Raw genomic sequence first — 19,346 nt, 5'->3', positions numbered from 1 at the left:
CAGTGGCTCAATCAATTAAATAAGAACATCTCCATTTATGCAGGTCTTATGTGATTTTTTTTTTAAAATCAGTACCTTATAATTTTCAAAAACCAGATTCTGTACATGTTACGTGTATAATTAAGCACACCATTCTGTGGAGAAACTACAGATTTGTATGAGTTTTTAAGTTTGGTCTCTTCATGCTTATTGTTAGGATACAGAAATGTATATGTATTAATTGTGTAATCTGTATGTGACCTTGCAGTTCATGGGAGGAGCTTTTGGTAGAGTCTTCCTTGTTTCCCTTCCTTTGCTAATAGGAATATACACACTTCATGAATGGCTGACCACAGGAAGGCTCCAAATGAGGCTTGATTCTTTATTTTTACCTTGTTAAAGCTCAGATATGAAATTGCTTCTGAAATTTTTCTCTCAGAAAACCTCATTTTGCAAACAGAAAACTTCAGACTGAAAATATGCTTAAATTTAAGATGACTATTTTGAAAGATAGAGCCAAATAGTGAATTTCTTATTCTGATCTGTAGCCATCCTTTTCCAGGAATCATAAAAATTTCTATTTTAATGGATACAGAGCAGATGACAACTAGGAATAATTAGTGGATTACTGAAGATGAAAATACTTTCATTTAATAAATTCCTATTATCTCTGTGACAAACCAATGGGTCTGGCAGGAACATTTTCCATTCAACCTTATTAACTGAAATGTGAAAGACAAACAAGAATGGAGACTACATTTAAACTTTGTTTGGTTTTGTGACACAAGGTAGACTTATCAGAAACTCCAGAAGTAAATCATATTGATTTCTCATGCAACCATGCAAGATTGTGAGCACAGACTGGCCAGCGTAGCGTGTAAGTGTTGACTGATGGTGTATGGCTCCCAAAATAAATTTACAATGGAAGAAGCATGCTTTCTAGAGGAAAGATTGGTAAATTTTCTATAAGGGCTCTGATTGTAAATATTTTATAGTTAGGGGCTCTACTGTTTCTGTGAAAACTACTCAGCTCAGCCACTGCAACACAATAGAAACCATATAGAAATGGATGGGCATGGCTATGTTTCTATATAGCTTCATTTATAGGTACTGAAATTTGAATTTTATATAATTTCCACAAGCCAATAAATAGTATTTTTCTTTTGACTTTTCAATCATTTAAAATTTTCAAAATCACCCTTAACTCCTTGCATGTACAAAACCAGGTGGTGAGTTCGATTTGACCTATGAACCATAGCTTGCCAAACCCTGGTCTAACATCCTACAACAATGAGTCTCCCTGAAAACCATTAAAGCTGTTTTTCACACACACACACACACACACACACACACACACAAACACATACAAAGCAATATACTCACAGAAGATATTTTTTTCATCTCATTAAAATTCAAAGACATGCATACATGAAAAAAAAAAGCATATCTCTTTTTGTTTTGCTAGTTAAAACATTTTGTTAATTGGCTGGATAAGAATATTTTTATACCAAGGGACACTACAATTCAACAATTCAATCATAATGGTTTTATAATTTTTATATTATCTTATTCTTTCCTTTTAAGTTAGTAAAATAATGTTACATAATTTTTTGATAAGTGACAGGCAGCAAAATTAGATTTTGCCCTAATAAAGAATGGCTATTTCACCTATCTCAATAAAACACAGCTGTCCAGTAATCTGCTTACTTGAGCAGCACATCTTTCTCTTTAGTGAAACCCAGCAGAATCTGTTAAGCTAATTATTCCATAATGTACTTCTGAAACTTAGAGTGTTTAGTTTTAACTGGTAAACCTATATGTGACTACTATGCATTGACACTGTGCTAGGATTTTGAATTCCAAGAGGAAGAAGAAGAGGTTTCTGCTTTTGCCAAAATATGTCAATCTAATTATTTGTTATATAGATTTATGAGTACATACACTCAGAAATACACAGATTCACAGTCAAATGCAGTTATATAGAAAAGAGAGGTAAGACAAATAAAGTAGAAGAGGGATCATGAAAGTAATGCCCATGCGGAACTATGAAGAAGGAATAAATGTTCTCCTGAATGAACTAGAGGAAGACCCTTTCAGAGATAGAAAACTGATGGACTAAGTCCTAGGACTGGTCACCTGATGTCCTCAGGGAATACAGATGAGATTAGGGCTAGACATAAGTGTGCTGGTGCAGGGTTAACATGTCATAGTTTTAACATGTTAAACATGTGCTAGTTTTAATATGTCCTATTAATTGTGATTTGCAAAATTCAAGTCCGTTCAAAATTTTAGTAAACAAGGCTTAAAAAGAGTTTCAGAAATATTCAGGATAGATTTCTTCTTTCTCTTCAGACTACACATAGTAGCATTGGTAGCTTTGAGTAATAAGAAGAGTCAAGTAGACTGACTCTATCAGTGAAAGTCACCCTGCATCATAGTACCTCAAGAAACCTAAGCACTGGTAAAAGGACTCAACTAGGACATAAAATTAAGAGCAATAATATACACAGGCTCTTGGTTTTCTGGGTTTCTGGATTTGACTTGGAAGTATTGTTATTGTTGTTCAGTTCCTATGTTGTGTCAGACTCTTTGTGACCCCCATGGACTGCAGCATGCCAGGCTTCCCTGTCCTTCACTATCTCCTAGAGCTTGCTCAAACTCATGTTGAGCTGGTGATACCATCCAATCATCTCATCCTCTGTTGCCCCATTCTCCTTCTGCCCTCAATCTTTCTCAGCATCATCCAGACTTATTTTCCAATGAGTTGGCTCTTCGCATCAGGTGGCCAAAGTATTGGAGCTTCAGCTTCAGCTTCAGCATCAGTCCTTCCAATGAATATTCAGGGCCTTTCGCATTTACTGGGTTTTCTCCTTGCTGTCCAAAAGGCTCTCAAGAGTCTTCTCTAGGATCACAGTTCAAAGGCATCAATTCTTTGGCATTCAACCTTCTTTATGGTTCAGCTCTCACACTTGTACATGACTACTGTAAAAAAAACCAGTAGTGTTGGAGGTAATAACTTAGCTTAAGCTCGGAAAGAATGTGAGACTGAGGCACTGCATGCAAATATCCACTTAGACTCCAAAAATGTCAATGAACATATAAAATATGGCCTTTGTTAATAAACTGTCATTACCAAATAGTTACTGCTTCAATTGGGAAAAAAAGAAAATTTTTGTAGGAAAAAATTTTTTGTGGAAAGTAAATATATTCAAGTACTATAGTGTGATAGAAAGAACATGGTTTTGCATGCATGCATGTCAGGGAACATTTAACAGGAGGATTTCTGCATGCTGTTTTCTATTTCTCAAGGATTCTCTGTTCCTTATCTGTACCTATTCTGAGAACGAGTAGAGGTGCACGCAGTTCTCAGGACTGAGGTCATAAGATGAGACATGCAGTGACTCTTTTCAGCGTCAGTGACCTTGTATGTTTTAGATTATCCATATTGTGGCTATTGATAAAATTTCATCCTGTGTAATAGCTGAGTAATCATCTTACTAAAGATATATAAGCCTGCATTTCTGCTAATAAAGCACCCTTGCTCCATCAAAGCTTGGGTCCCCGTGTCTTTCTTTCTCTCTTTCTTTCTTTCTCTCTCTTTCACTTTTTTATTGTCAACTCTGGATCGCCAGGCTGCAGTCCATTAAAGGACCCCAACAAGTGGCACCCGAACAGGGCCCTGGTACATGTGACATTACGGGCCTAGCGACTCAAGGCCTATTGAGGTCAGTAGGTACTAAGACACGGTCAAACAGCTAGAAAGCCCCATCATTTCTCTACTTTACTTCACCATTTGTTTAAAGCTCAGTGACTTTTGGTTTCACATCAACAAATAGAGGCTTGCCTTCAAACAGTGTTTGAGCGTAATCCTTGGTTCCCTGAGAAAGGCAATTTTGATTTATAAATTTGGCAACGGGTCAAAAAAAAAATGTTAAATGAGCTGCCAGACAGAAAAAAATTCCAATTGATTTCTGGCCCCTATGAACTCTCATTAAAGCTGTAATTCTGCCATTTCAAGGTAATTCTAGCCCTCACAATATTCGACAACAGACAGAACGCTTGTTACATGAATATAAATTAAATGATAAAACTTTACAAAAGGCCCAATTAGAACAACATAAAATATTTCAGAACTTTCCTACTAATCCTACTCTGCTGCTCCAAATGCTCCTCCCCTGCCAATGGGCACAAATCCAGAAGTCTCTCCTTTGCTAGACTTGCTCACTCTCCTTGAAATTATCCTATTTTTGTTTTAAAAAAGAAATCTAACAAATGACATCTCTTAACAGACCTTTAAAAAGTTAATGAAAAGAGAGCCTAATTTAAATAGCCCTCATTCACTTTCTCAAGAGATACAAGAAAAACTCTATTTAGTACAAAATAAATTACAAAAACAGTTTTTTACTCACATCAGACTAGATTTACCTCTAAAATTATTTGTACTCCCCTCTCTTTGTTCTCCCACAAGACTTCCTGACCCAACAGCTCCAACCTTGATATAACAAAAACATGCCTAGGCAAAAGCCTATAATTAATTCTTATCACGTTATTGAAATAGACAACCCACTTTGCCTGAGATGTCAGCCTTAGACAGATTAGCATAACTTCAAGCCAAAATAAAAGTCAGGGTGGGGGGGGACAAACAGACCTTTTAAATCTTAAAACAGAAAACAATGAGATCTCTGTCTGTCTGGATATATATGTATGTCTCAATGTATGTCTTTGTCTCTAGATAATATTGCTGAGGTTAATTTATAAATGAGCTAAACAACAGTTCATGGTTTCTGAAAAAAAGTAAGATGCATATTTTCAGTAAAAAGGGTACAAAAAATGAAATTACGTTTTATTAAGATAAAAAAAGAAAATATGGCTTATAGATGGCTATTCTATGAATAGACAAATAAAGTGATAAATACAGAAAGTGTAAAAAAGGCTTATGAATAGTAAAACCCAAGAAAAAAGTTCTATACGTGGTACATTTTGTTAAAAAAAAATTATGATTTACAGATAAATACATAAAATGTAAAAAAGGTTTGTGACAAGTAAAAAAGAGTTTTATACATGATACAAGTTTCTTAAGACTTATGAATTTACTAATAACTGCTAATTAAAGCTCAACATTCAGAAAATGAAGATCATGGCATCCAGTCCCATCACTTCATGGGAAATAGATGGGGAAACACTGGGAACAGTGTCAGACTTTATGTTTTTGGGCTACAAAATCACTGCAGATGGTGATTGCAGCCATGAAAATAAAAGATGCTTACTCCTTGGAAGAAAAGTTATTACCAACCTAGATAGCATATTCAAAAGCAGAGACATTACTTTGCTGACTAAAGTCCATCTAGTCAAGGCTATAGTTTTTCCTGTGGTCATGTATGGATGTGAGAATTGGACTGTGAAGAAGGCTGAACACCAAAGAATTGACGCTTTTGAACTGTGGTGTTGGAGAAGACTCTTGAGAGTCCCTTAGACTGCAAGGAGATCCAACCAATCCATTCTGAAGGAGATCAGCCCTGAGATTTCTTTGGAAAGATTGATGCTGAAGCTGAAGCTCCAGTACTTTGGCCACCTCATGTGAAGAGTTGACTCATTGGAAAAGACTCTGATGCTGGGAGGAATTAGGGGCAGGAGGAGAAGGGGAAGACCAAGGATGAGATGGCTGGATGGCATCACAGACTCGATGGACATGAGTCTGAGTGAACTCCAGGAGTTGGTGATGGACAGGGAGGCCTGGTGTGCTGCGATTCATGGGGTCGGAAAGAGTCAGACATGACTGAGCGAGTGAACTGAACTGAACTGAATAGCTATATTATTTTCTATGTCACTTGTTTCGAAAGAATTTCTTACATTAACAAATGTGTGACTGAGCCTATGATGTAATGCTGATATGCAGTTCCATATGAGATTAATGGTTGTAATAATGTAACTCTAGATATGAAAAAGGAAAAAAAAAAACAACAACAACAAGAGAAAATATTTTCCTGGACCAAGAGGCTAGTAAGACAGTGGTCCAGAGAATTTTGCTACTTACAAGGCCTGGTCCAGTAACAGGACACTGAGTGGCCTATTAATGAAATCTTCCCTAGACCTGAAAATGAGCCTCCTCAACACCGTGGGACACAATGGCCATAAAATGCTCTCCAAACATGGTCAAATATGTAACTATGAAGGGACCTTGCTGGGTGAAAGTTGGTACTTGCCAGCTGCCTCTGCAAAGATTACATCATGACCACTACAAGCTGCTGACCTTCAACACCCCCTGAAAGGAGTTCAGGGTGGAACTCAAAAATAATGCACTCTATGTTCCGAAAAAAAAACCCAGAAAAACAGGCCTGCAGACAGTCAGATGTTTTCAGGTAAAGATTTTATGAACCCAAATTCTTACATCTCCTCATACCTAAAAAAACACTAATGTCATGAACCAATGTCTGTCTTAGTTCTCCTGGTAGCCCTTGAACAGCTTTTCTATTTCTATTAATCTTTGGGCCAAGTACCTTTAACTTTCTTGTTAAGTTTGTTTCTTCCAAAATACAACAAATCTCCAAATAATAGTATGACAAAAATATTCCCTGACCAACACCTAGACAATGCTGAAACAAGTCACCTTATCATTCCATGGACTCTCATCTCCCTCTGTTAATACACCCTGACAGAAAACAGGTAAAAGAAACCCAGAACCCCATGACATCCCTGTACAGCCTGAAGAAGCCAGAGCAGTCAGTCATCGCCCCTTTTCCCCTGAGACTGGGTTCCCAAATGCATGAAAAAGAAAAGATGAAAACTTGCTATAAACACCAAAAAACTTTGCACTTAGACCAGACATCTCACAGAAACCAGCCATAGTCATAGTAACTATTTATTTCATTATAATCAATCATATTTCATACAAGCTTGTGTTCCCCTTCTTTTTGTTACAATTATATTTGTTGTTTACCACTGCCTTTATACAAAAATTGTTAAAGCTAAACAAACTCAATTAGTCAAGACCTTTTTACAAATATAATAAATAAGGAGGAATTGTCAGGGAGCATTTAACAGGAGGATTCCTGCATGCTTTTCTATTTCTCAAGGATTCTCTGTTCCTTATCAGTTCCTATTCTGAGAACAAATAGAACTGCATGCAGTTCTCAGGACTGAGGTCATAAGATGAGACATACAGTGACTCTTTTCAGTGTCAGTGACCTTGTATGTATTAGACTATCCATATTGTGGCTATTGATAAAATTTCATCCTGTGTAATAGCTGAGTAATCATCTTACTAAAGATATATAAGCCTACATTTCTGCTAATAAAACACCCTTGCTCCATCAAAGCTTGGGTCCCCATGTCTTTCTCTCTCTCTTTCTTTCTCTCTCTCTCTCTCCTTCTCTCTCTCTCACCTTCTTATCATTGACTCTGGACCACCAGGTTCCAGTCCATTAAAGGACCTCAACACAGGCATGATCAGTCATTCAGTCATGTCCGACTCTTGCAACTCTATGGACTGAAGCCCACCAGGCTCCTTTGTCCATGGGGTTCTCCAGGCACGAATACTGGAGTGGGTTAGCATACCAGCCTCCAGGGCATCTTCCTGACCCACAGACCGAACCCATATCTCTTATGTCACCCACATTGGCTGGCAGATTCTTTACCACTAGTGCCACCTGGGAAGCCCAAACATGGTCCTAACCATGAGATAAACCTGGGCTAGAATCAAATATCTACAACTAATTAAATGTGATAAGCAACAGAGATAAAACTTAGTTTCTCTGTAACTTCCTTATCTGTAGAAACATCTACCTCATAAACAGGTTGTACAAATCAAATGGGATTGTGTTTGTAAAATAACACAGGCAATATGGCCAAGATGGATGAGAAAGAAGACCCTGAGCTTACCCCCTCCCACAGACAACTATTTACAAAGAAACTGTTGAAAAGAAAATCTGAAGACAAGCAAGAAAGATTTCCTACTAAAGATACAAAGAAGGAACCATAGCAAGATGAGTGGGAGGGGCAGAGACTAGATAAATTAAAGACCCACACCCCCAAGTGGTTGACTAGAAAAACAATTACAATTTACAGAGGTTCTCCCCAAGGAGTCAGGGGTTCCATCTCCACATCAGACTCCTGAACAAGGAAGATTACACTCCAGAATGTCTGACTTTAAAGGCCAACAGAGTCGGATAGCATAGGAAACAGAGACTCCAATCTTTAAGTGCATGTGAAAATTTCATATGCTCCAAGAGCCGGTGAAAAGGCAGTAATTAGAAAGAAACCTGGATCAGACCTGATCTTGGAAAGTCCTGCAGAGAGGCAGGAGGCAACTGGAATTCTGTCTAAGGATAGAGATTCTGGCAGAAACCATTTTAGGTTGTGCGTTCTACCGAGGACATCGGTAATGATAAGCACTGGGCTTCCCAGGTGGCACAGTGGTAAAGAATCCACCTTCCAATACAGGAGACGCAGGAGACACAGGTTTGATCCCTGGTTTGGGAAGGTCCCCTGGAGAAGGAAATAGCTCACCCACTCTAGTGTTCTCGCCTGGAGAATCCCATGGACAGAGGAACCTGGTGGATTACAGTCCATAGGGTCACAAAGGGTCAGACACGACTAACACACACACAAAGGTAAGCACCATTCTGCAGCACACTTTCTTGCCATTTGCAACAATATGGATGGACAAAGAGGATATCATCCTAAATAAAACAGTCAAACAGAGCCAGAAAAAAAATCATATGATTCACTTATATGTGTAATCTAACAAACAAATGAATAAACAATAATAAAACAGAAACAGACTCCTAGATAAAAAGAACAAACAAGGGGTTGCCAGAGGGAAGGGGGTGGGGGGCGATGCTTGAAATAGACAAAGAAGATTAGGAGGTACAAACTTCCAGTTACAAAATAAATTAGTCACAGGGATGGAATATACAGCACAGGGAAAACAGTCAATGACATTATAAGAGAACTGAATGGTGACAAATGATAACTAGACATTTTGTGGTGAACATTTTATAATGTATAGAATTATTGAATCACTATCTGTGTATCTGAAACTAACATAGTGCTGTCAGTCAATTATATTTCAATAAAAATAAATAAAAAGTATAATAATTAGTGCAGAAGGTTTATATTAAAAGGTGTATACAATCATGTAATTCCCTGAAGTTGTACATCCCAGAACAGTCCAAGGCATGACCAGTTTTGAAGAGCTCAGACATTTAGCCTCCGCTAAGTCAAGTGGGAGTGAACTGAAAATAGAATATATTCTCAGCTAATTTGGATAGTCTGTATTAGAAATTAAAAGTGGAGAATTGCTTAACAAACTTTACAATGTTCCCTTACAAGCCAAGATTCCACAAGATTCCAGTGCCAGGAAATGAGGAGTCTTTTCACATTTTTCCTCAACATTATGTCTTTGCTACATCCCATGTTTTGCTGCAGCAGAGATGGAGAGGTTAAAGGCCTGGCAACACAATTTAGATTGATAGTCAGCCCAGGGGCAGAAGTCTGACTTGTCAGAGACAATGCTCTCACCCTTAGTTTTGAGATCAAACTCGTGTCTCAACATCTTGATTTAAAAGAGATCAATAGCACATGGGAGGAAGGAAGGGAAACATATTTCTCCTTAAGTTTCTCCTTCCCTCTCTGGAGTTATTGAATTTTAATCTTGTGTGCATTTTCCCATTGCCAAAATGTACAAAACACAAAGCACGTGAGTAAAAGCAACCACCTCTTGGAGTTTTTTCCATGGAGGCCACCTCTGAAACAAGTCATCTGTAGTTGATTAAAAGGTTATTAAAATAATTCTATCACCACCTCTCAAGAAGAAGCCCTATCCTGCATCAGCACTAACTAGCACTGCACAGTGACCCATACATTTAAGACACAATTGAGTGGGCCATGGCACCTGAGAAGAGCATTACAGCCACATGTCTTTCATCAAGAGTCAGATGACAATTTCATTCATGTCTCAAAGAAATTCCAAAAACATTAAAAAATCCAATACCCAAGAACTAATTCCCCAAGAAGTAAAGCTTCTGGGTAAACTTAGAGAGTATCATAAAAATCAGAATTTGCTAGAAAAATGGTTCACTTCTCAGCTTCTCCAGGTAAATAACATTGGCCAAAAAAATTAAAACTGAAGTGTCAGTTTCTTCAATTGTAAAATGCACAGATACATGTTCCTACATGTTAATAAGAACTACAAACTATGAAAGATATTATGACTGGTACTTACTCAAGGAATGGAAAGGACAAAAAAGCAAGAATGTGTACTAAGCAGGATGCCCCTGTCTGTTTCTTCATTTTAATGCACACACAAGTTACACCAAATCAAGCTGCTGAATTGCAAAGAAGTGCATGCATTCTACAGCAGATGAAACTGAGTGGGCATTTCTCTGTTCTTAAGCCTTTCTTGACAAATCAAGATTTCTGTCCACATGGTTGTTGGTAAGCATTTCTCTCCTAGGCTTTGAGTAAAACAATGGAAATCTTTATTGAATTAAAATGCTGTCTCCTTGAACTGATAGACTCCCCAAAAGAAGTTGGATCTTCATACCATAAAATTTATCCAGATTAGTAATGAAAACTAAATATCATTTAGCCTTCCCTTAAATGATATTTGATCTCTGAATAAAACTATTGGAAAATATTCAAATTTGCATCAATTTGAAGGGTGTAAGTGCATTGAAGAATATTTAAAAATCAAATGAATCACCGGAAACATTCTAAAATATTTCACACACAGGATCAGTCATAACAATGCAACACTCCTGATCATCTAATAAAACAAACAATGTCTTGGGTCTGTCAAACAACCAGTTGGTCAATCAATATTTTCCAAGTGTCTACTACATGCCTAGTATATGATATGAAATATCAAATGAATATAATATTAATTCTTGCTAACAAAATATATAAGTTCCAGAGGACAAAGAAATGTCTAGCATGTTTCCTATGATACTTAAGAAAAACCTAAAGAACTAATAATTGTGATTACTGCCATGTCATCAAAGTAAAATAAACACTGTGACAAATGCAGGCAAACAGAACTAGCTAGCTCCTTATTCAGGCCAAGGCAGGAAATTGTTTGGTGATCAGCTAAAACTGACCCTTAACTGTACTTTTTTTAGCCAAATTTTTTTTTTAATTGGAGAGTAATTGCTCTGCAAAGTTCTGTTAGTTTCTGTTGTACAACAATATGAATCAGCTATAGGTACACATATGTCCCCTCCCTCTTGAGCCTGTCTCATCCCACTCCACCCCCCCATCCTGCCTCTGGAGGTCATCACAGAGCACTGATCTGAGCTCCCCATGCTATACAATAGCTTCCCATATACAAGCAGCTCATGAAGCCCCAAAACACAAGTATCGAATCAAAAAATGGGTGGAAGACCTAAACATTTCTCCGAAGAAGACATATAGATGGCCAACAAACCCAAGAAAAGATGTTCATCATCACTCATTATTAGAGAAATGCAAATCAAAGCTATATTACTAGTATTACTTCCCCACAAAATAGCCACAAAGAGCGCTCATGACCTTGTCAACAATTGCTTTGTTAGGTTAACAGAAGTATCCTTCCCAATGAAAAGCCCACAATGCCTGCTTGAGGGGAAGATAATTCTGAACCGCCAGCTGCCTATCATATCTCATCCAGATGCTGAGTAAGCAAAAGAATGGAAACAGCCTGTGGTGCCTCTTGACACAAGTAACAAAGCTCAGACTCCTATTGCCATGTTTGTGTGATTAGATTTATCCATCTAGAGCAGTGAGACCAAGTCACAGGTGTGAGAGCCTTCTTGACACAGTTTAATGATATCCTATTTCCTTATAAACGGGGAGCTTCCCTGGTGGCTCAGTGGTAAAGAACCTACCTGCCAAGGAGGAGATGTGGATTTGATCCCTGGCTTGGGAAGATGCCCCGGAGAAGGAAATGGAAACTCACTTCAGTATCCTTGCCTGGAAAACCCCATGGACAGAGGAGCCTAGCAGGCTATAGTCCCTGGGTCACAAAACATGACTCAGTGACTAACAAACAAGTCCCTTAGACTGTGGAGGTAACTGGGGGAGAAGCGATGCCAGAAAATTATTGTTTTTCTTTGGGAGGGCAAAGAATGATCATTATGACCTAAGTGTGCTGTAAGATCATAAAAACACTTTCAAACTGAAAAACTGCATACATAAACCCTGTACAAATTATGTACAGGAAACATAATCAAGGTGTGAGAGGAAGGAGACTTTGCTTTAATGAGAGACTGTTAGCTGAAAGGCATATGCGTCAGGTTTACCTCAAAATGGAAATAGTTATGTGTAATACACCACCATTGTCAGAGTAATAGAACTTTGTCCATTTTCACTTTGCATTTTAAGTGCTGCTGTCACTTTTGGCTTGTTAGCTTTTCATTTTTTTTAAAAGACCATCTGCTATCCTAACCATTTAAAAGACATGCTATATCACAAGTATGATTTTCCAGTTAGCTGGGATGATGGATCAGATTCAGTACCACCCTCCACCTCCAAATCAATTTTACAACTGCCAAAGCCAATTGTCGGGGGCAAGAGAATCTGTATGGTTTAAGGATTTTATAGTGTTTGCAAAGCCTGGAACATTTACAGTTTCTTTTAATTGGCCAGCTTATACAGAAATCAGTCTTTTCACCAACCTGAAAAAGATATAGATGATGAAATAGATCCTTTTCCCTCTAAAATGTAATACAAAAAAAAAATAGCTAAAAAGAAATAGCAACCATACATATTTTTAAAATGCTAACTGACTAGGAACATCTTAAATTAACAATTAATATCTAAAAACTGATTGGCTAGCATGTTAATGCTAACATGAGCTGAGTATTCTTCCATGTGATAAGTTCTGTGATTAAAATTCACTAGTGTTTGTTATTGTATTTCCAGGGATTTAGCATTATAGAATGTCAGCATATTTTAAATATTCATATTATAATTAAATTGAATTTGACTCATCTACTCAAATCCTCAAAGTATTTCACTGCCAGGAATGTAGAATAAAATTTTAATACAATAATTTTAATTTAGTGATACAACAGATGGCTTAATTCTTATCTAAAAGGACTTTGATATTTTTCTTCTATTTCTTGACTTTCACCATTTCACCTAATTTTGGACTCTGCCTTGCCCACTACCACAATTTTCATTTTGACCTTTGGAGATCCTATTGAATTTCAATGCCTAGCTTAAATTCTTTTAAATTATTTTTTCATGAGAAAGTCATCAAATTAACTATAAAAGTTTAGCCCATATGGTATTATTGTGCTCAGTTGCAAAATCGTGTGCGATTCTTTGCGACTCCGTGGACTGCAGCCTGCCAGGCTCCTCTGTCCATGGGATTTCCTAGCAAAAATACTGGAGTGGGTTGCCATTTTCTTCTCCAGTGATATTATTAAGAGCCATTTTAAAAGGAAATTACAAATCTATAATATAAATGTAATTTTTTTAGTCTCTACAAAAGACTCACTTTGTTATTTTTGCATAAGTTCAAGTTGTATAATGATAATTTGTTACACATATGTTTTGCAAAAGTATGACCACTAAAGGATTAATTAACACCTCCATCATCTTATCTAATTACCTCTTTTTGTAGTGAGAAAATTTAAGCTATACTTTGTTAGCAACTTTCAAGTATATACTAGAGTGTGGTTGACTATAGACACCATGGTATACATTAGATCCTCAGAATGTATTCTTATAACTGGAAGTGTGTACCTTTTGACCAACATTTTCCCATTTCCTCCACCTCCAAACTCCGGACAAATTATGTGTGCATGCCTGTTATCCACCGTAGGGGTGAACCTGACTCCTCCTGGGTCCTATGTTTGGTGCTGATGCCAGAATCAAAGCCAAATGAGGCTGTAGTTGATCCCTTAGGGTACAGAGCTGTTTCTAAGTTTCTAGCTGGGACAATGGTCAGAAAGTCAACTTCCTTGATGTGGATCTCTCTTTTCAAAATGATTCTCTTCACAGCATCCTCCTTGGCATCCGGTCCCATCACTTCATGGGAAATAGATGGGGAAACAGTGGAAACAGTGTCAGACTTTATGTTTTTGGGTTCCAAAATCACTGCAGATGGTGATTGCAGCCATGAAATTAAAAGATGCTTACTCCTTGGAAGAAAAGTTATGACCAAACTGGATAGCATATTTAAAAGCAGAGACATCACTTTGCCAACAAAGGTCTGTCTAGTCAAGGCTATGGTTTTTCCTGTGGTCATGTACGGATGTGAGAGTTGGACAGTGAAGAAAGCTGAGTGCCAAAGAAATGATGCTTTTGAACTGTCGTGTTGGAGAAGACTGTTGAGAGTCCCTTGGACTGCAAGGAGATACAACCAGTCCATTCTGAAGGAGATCAGTCCTAGGTGTTCTTTGGAAGGAATGATGCTAAAGCTGAAACTCCAATACTTTGGCCACCTCATGTGAAGAGTTGACTCATTGGAAAAGACTCTGATGCTGTGAGGGATTGGGGGCAGGAGGAGAAGGGGACAACAGAGGATGAGATGGCTGGATGGCATCACCGACTCAATAGACATGGGTTTGGGTGAACTCCAGGAGTCAGTGATGGACAGGAAGGCCTGGCGTGCTGCAATTCATGGGGTCACAAAGAGTCGGACATGACTGACCGACTGAAATGAACTGAACTGAACTGGACTGCCCTGAGGGTTCGCAGTCTCCTACCCAAATCTGGCAGCTGCCACAAAGACACTTCTGTCTTTGGATGAATATCAAGTTCTTGTTGTTGATGGAGGATGGGGATGAGGGTGGAATACAAGCTACAAGATGTCATATTCACACCTCTGATTGATGTCGCTCCTCAGAGGTGACACTTTTAAACTGAACTTCCAACAACATAAAAGTGAGTTACTATCAACCCAGAACCTTGGTGCTAAATTGTTGGCTATTAAGACAAAGAAATATGAGGGTCACTGGCACACTTACGGGGTCCCGTGTTGCTCCCTGGGCTTCCACTTGGTTCATTTTGTGTAGTGTTAGTAATACGAAATCTCCAGACAGAGCATTGGGAATACCATACTGTCCCAGTGTCATGACTACCATCTCTATTGACTTATTCAGCTTAGCTCACTTTAGTTACATTTATAAATAAATACTAAACAAAACTTTTCTGATAAAACTAAATCACTTTGTATTGCCAGAGACAACACAAAGACAGGCAATGCCAAAGAATGCTCAAACTACTGAACAATTGCACTCATCTCACATGATAGCAAACTGATGCTCAAAATTCTCTTAAGCATGCCTTCAACAGTACGTGAATCATGAACTTCCAGATGTTTAAGCTGGATTTTGAAAAGGCAGGGGAACCAGAGATCAAATTGCCAACATCCCCTGGATCATTGAAAAAACAAGGGAGTTCCAGAAAAACTTCTGCTTTATTGGCTATGCCAAAGCCTTTGACTGTGTGGATCACAATAAACTGTGGAAAACTCTTAATGAGATGGGAATATAGGACCACCTGACCTGCCTCTTGAGAAATCTGTATGCAGGTCAGGAAGCAACAGTTAGAACTGGACATGGAACAACAGACTGGTTCCAAATAGGAAAAAGAGTATGTCAAGGGTGTATATTGTCACCCTGCTTGTTTAACTTATATGCAGAGTACATCATGAGAAATGCTGGACTGGATGAAGCACAAGCTGGAATCAAGATTGCTGGGAGAAATATCAATAACCTCAGATATGCAGGTAACACCACCCTTATGGCAGAAAGCAAAGAACTAAACAGCTTCTTGATGAGAGTGAAAAAGTTGGCTTAAAACTCAACATTCAGAAAACGAAGATCATGGCATCTGGTCCCATCACTTCATGGCAAATAGATGGGGAAACATTGGAAACAGTGACAGACTTTATTTTGGGGGGCTCCAAAGTCACTGGGATGGTGACTGGGGCCATGAAATTAAAAGATATTTGCTCCTTGGAAGAAAAGTTATGACCAACCTACGTGGCATATTAAAAAGCAGAGACATTACTTTGTCAACAAGGGTCCATCTAATCAAGGCTATGGTTTTTCCAGTAGTCATGTATGGATGTGAGAGTTGGACTATAAAGAAAGCTGAGTCCCAAAGAATTGATGCTGTTGAACTGTGGTGTTGAAGAAGACTCTTGAGATTTCCTGGACTGCAAGGAGATCCAACCAGTCTATCCTAAAGGAAATCAGTCCTAAATATTCATTGGAAGGACTGATGCTAAAGCTGAAATTCCAATACTTTGGCCACCTGATGTGAAGAACTGACAAGTTTCAAAAGACCCTGATGCTGGGAAAGATTGAGGGCTGGAGGAGAAGGGGATGACAGAGGATGAGGTGGTTGGATGCCATTACTGACTCAATGGACATGAGTTTGAGTAAACTCCAAGTGTTGGTGATGGACAGGGAGTCTTGGCGTGCTGCAGTCTGTGGAGTCACAGAGTCAGACACGACTGAGCAACTGAACTGAACTGATTGTCAGAGAATGACTGTCTAGAATGAGAAGTATCATCTCAGTGAATCAATCAATCAAATGTATGGTGAGCTATGAAAGGACTGTGAACTAACATATCTTTTTATGAAAAATTGTATAGCTTAGGTATATACAAGACTGCAACCTTTCAAAGAATTACCTTGTAAAGCTGTATTCTTATTCCAGTGTAATTTTCATTGTTCAAAATACCTTCCTAATTCTCTTTATAGCTTTACTTCCAAAATCACTTTACATTCCACGCAAGAAAAGCAACCCATTATACTTGAATCACATCTAGATTTTCAATCACCTGTTTCCCAATATGATCTTCCATTTTATAGGAATGAATCTCAAAGTTGTTGGAATATTCCTACAATCAAATTCACTTTCACTTATTAAAATAATTTGGCCTCCTTGATTATATGTAAAGCTCTCTTTGCTACACATCTGCTCCTCTCCTGAATAGGAGGCAGGAAAAATTAAGGACTTAGAAGACACAGCTAGAAAGACAAATGACTGTGTATCAACTGGATCTAAATGTATCTGTTGCCATGTAAGTGTCTGAAATGCAAGAAAGATTCAAGCAACACTTATTTTTGTATCAAAGACAGTACTAATGGAAGCACCTGTCCTGACTCGTCATTTAGAAAATGAAAACTCGGAGGAACTCCCTTTGATCTCTCCCAGATCTATTGTGACCCTGTCAGTGAAAAGAGTCCAACACAAACTCTCTTGGACAGTGCTCCTCAGAATGCCCATGAATGCAGCAAATGGTTATCCCACACAGAATTGGAGACTGAAAGTTTAAATTACAGTGAGGGACTCAAGGCCTCAGCTGCTTGCTATTACAACACACAGGGTGCACTCATAAATTCCAAAACACACAGTTGTTCTTTGATGTCTTTTCTTGAGAAAGTTGTTATCCCAAACTAGACAAGTTTTCCTCTATGGGTGCAAACTTGCCCTGAATTATTTAGAAAGAGAATCACTATTCAGAAAGAGAACTCCATCATATAGGACTGTATTGTTCAAACCTGGCAAGCATCTTACTTTTATCACTGAACATATTCAGGCCAACAACACAGAAAAGATTCCAACATCTTCAAGCACACAGTTATTACAAAAGTAGAAAAATTTTTGATGCAATAATTGTGAAAAATATATTCAACAGAGGCATTTCAAAATATTTAGAACGGCAGATGCTCCATGGGACTAAATTGATTTCTGAGGTAACTTTCAAAGGCAATGAGCAAGATGGTGGTTTGTTATAAAATATAGATCTTATGATCTCATAATGCATATACTTAACATTCATCCACTGGTTAAAGACACTTCTTCTAGACTCTCAGTAAGTATCAGGGAATTGTTCTGTGGCTTTCTCTTAGGCAGTAAACATGGTTATGCTCTGAATGAAAGTAGTCATTTACTGTCTAAGAGCATCAATTGAGGGACACAAAACTAAAATAAACTGCTTTTGATGCTATGCTTGTATAAAATCACAATATTGAGACACAAAAATTTCCTAAATAGATACAAAGCAAATTTTAGGTAGATAAGTATACCCTGCAAGATAGATAGCTAGATGCATAGATAGATAGATAGAGGATGGATGAATAGATTGATAGATGGATTATGATAGATACATAATAGATGATGGTGGTCATTTAGTCACTGTAGTGTCCAACTCTTACAGTACCATAGACTGTAGCCCAGCAGGCTCCTCTGTCCATGGAATTCCTAAGGCAACAATACTGGAGTGTGTTACCATTTCCTTCTCCACGGGATCTTCCAGACCCAGGGACTGAACCCGTGTCTCTTGCATTGCAGGCAGATTCTTTACCACTGAGCCACCAGGGAGGCCTTTACTAGATGATAGATATGTTGTATAAAATATATAGAAGTGCATTAGAACAAGAATGTTACTGAAAAATAATATAAATGGCTACAAAATTGTGGTGCAAAACACATGTGTAAGAGCTTGAGACAAAGCACAGAGAATTGCAGAGGGCAAGTTTAGTCTTAACAGGAGATGGTTCCTTTACAAAGTTGCTCTTGTCTGGCTGCAGAGGAATCTTTAGACAACTAGAACTTCCTTCTCCTTTTCTCCACCTTCATTTCCTGGTGTCGACGTGAAGTCTAAGGATAGTGTCATTATTCAAACATCATTATTTTTTCCCTTACCACTACTTACTAGACCTAAGTTCCCAAAGATTGAAGGTCTGTGTGAGAATTTGGAAAGCTTTGGTTGCTGATGTAATACCTAAATCGGTTACCAAACTCATCTTCCCACTTAGGGATATTTGTATACAAATAAAAAAAATCTTACATAACCCAGCCTGTTACTGTTACTGTTAAGTCACTTCAGTCCTGTCCGACTCTGTGCAACCCCATAGAAGGTAGCCCATCAGGCTCCCCCGTCCCTGGGATTCTCCAGGCAAGAACACTGGGGTGGGTTGCCATTTCCTTCTCCAGTGCATGAAAGTGAAAAGTGAAAGTGAAGTCGCTCAGTCGTGTCCAACTCTTAGCGACCCCATGGACTGCAGCCCACCAGGCTCTTCCGTCCATGGGATTCTCCAGGCAAGAGTACTGGAGTGGGATGCCATTGCCTTCTCCGATAACCTAGCCTACTAGCTGCTTAATGAATGAACTTTACACACTGATAAGAAGCTAAGGGAACTTCCTTGGCGGTCCAGTGGTAAAGAATGAATCCACCTTCCAAGGCAGGGGACAAGGGTTTGATACCTGGTCAGGGAACTAAGGGACTTTCCTGGTGGCTCAGACAGTAAAGAATCTGCCCACAATGCGGGAGACCCAGGTTTGATTTCTGGGTCAAGAAAATCCCCTGGAGAAGGGAAAGGCTACTCACTCCAGGATTCTTTCCTGGAAAATTCCATGGACTG

Source organism: Oryx dammah, unplaced genomic scaffold, assembly GCF_014754425.2.
Source record: "Oryx dammah isolate SB20612 unplaced genomic scaffold, SCBI_Odam_1.1 HiC_scaffold_27, whole genome shotgun sequence".
In the NCBI taxonomy this organism is placed as follows: domain Eukaryota; kingdom Metazoa; phylum Chordata; class Mammalia; order Artiodactyla; family Bovidae; genus Oryx; species Oryx dammah.
Note: the sequence above shows the minus strand (reverse complement) of the source record.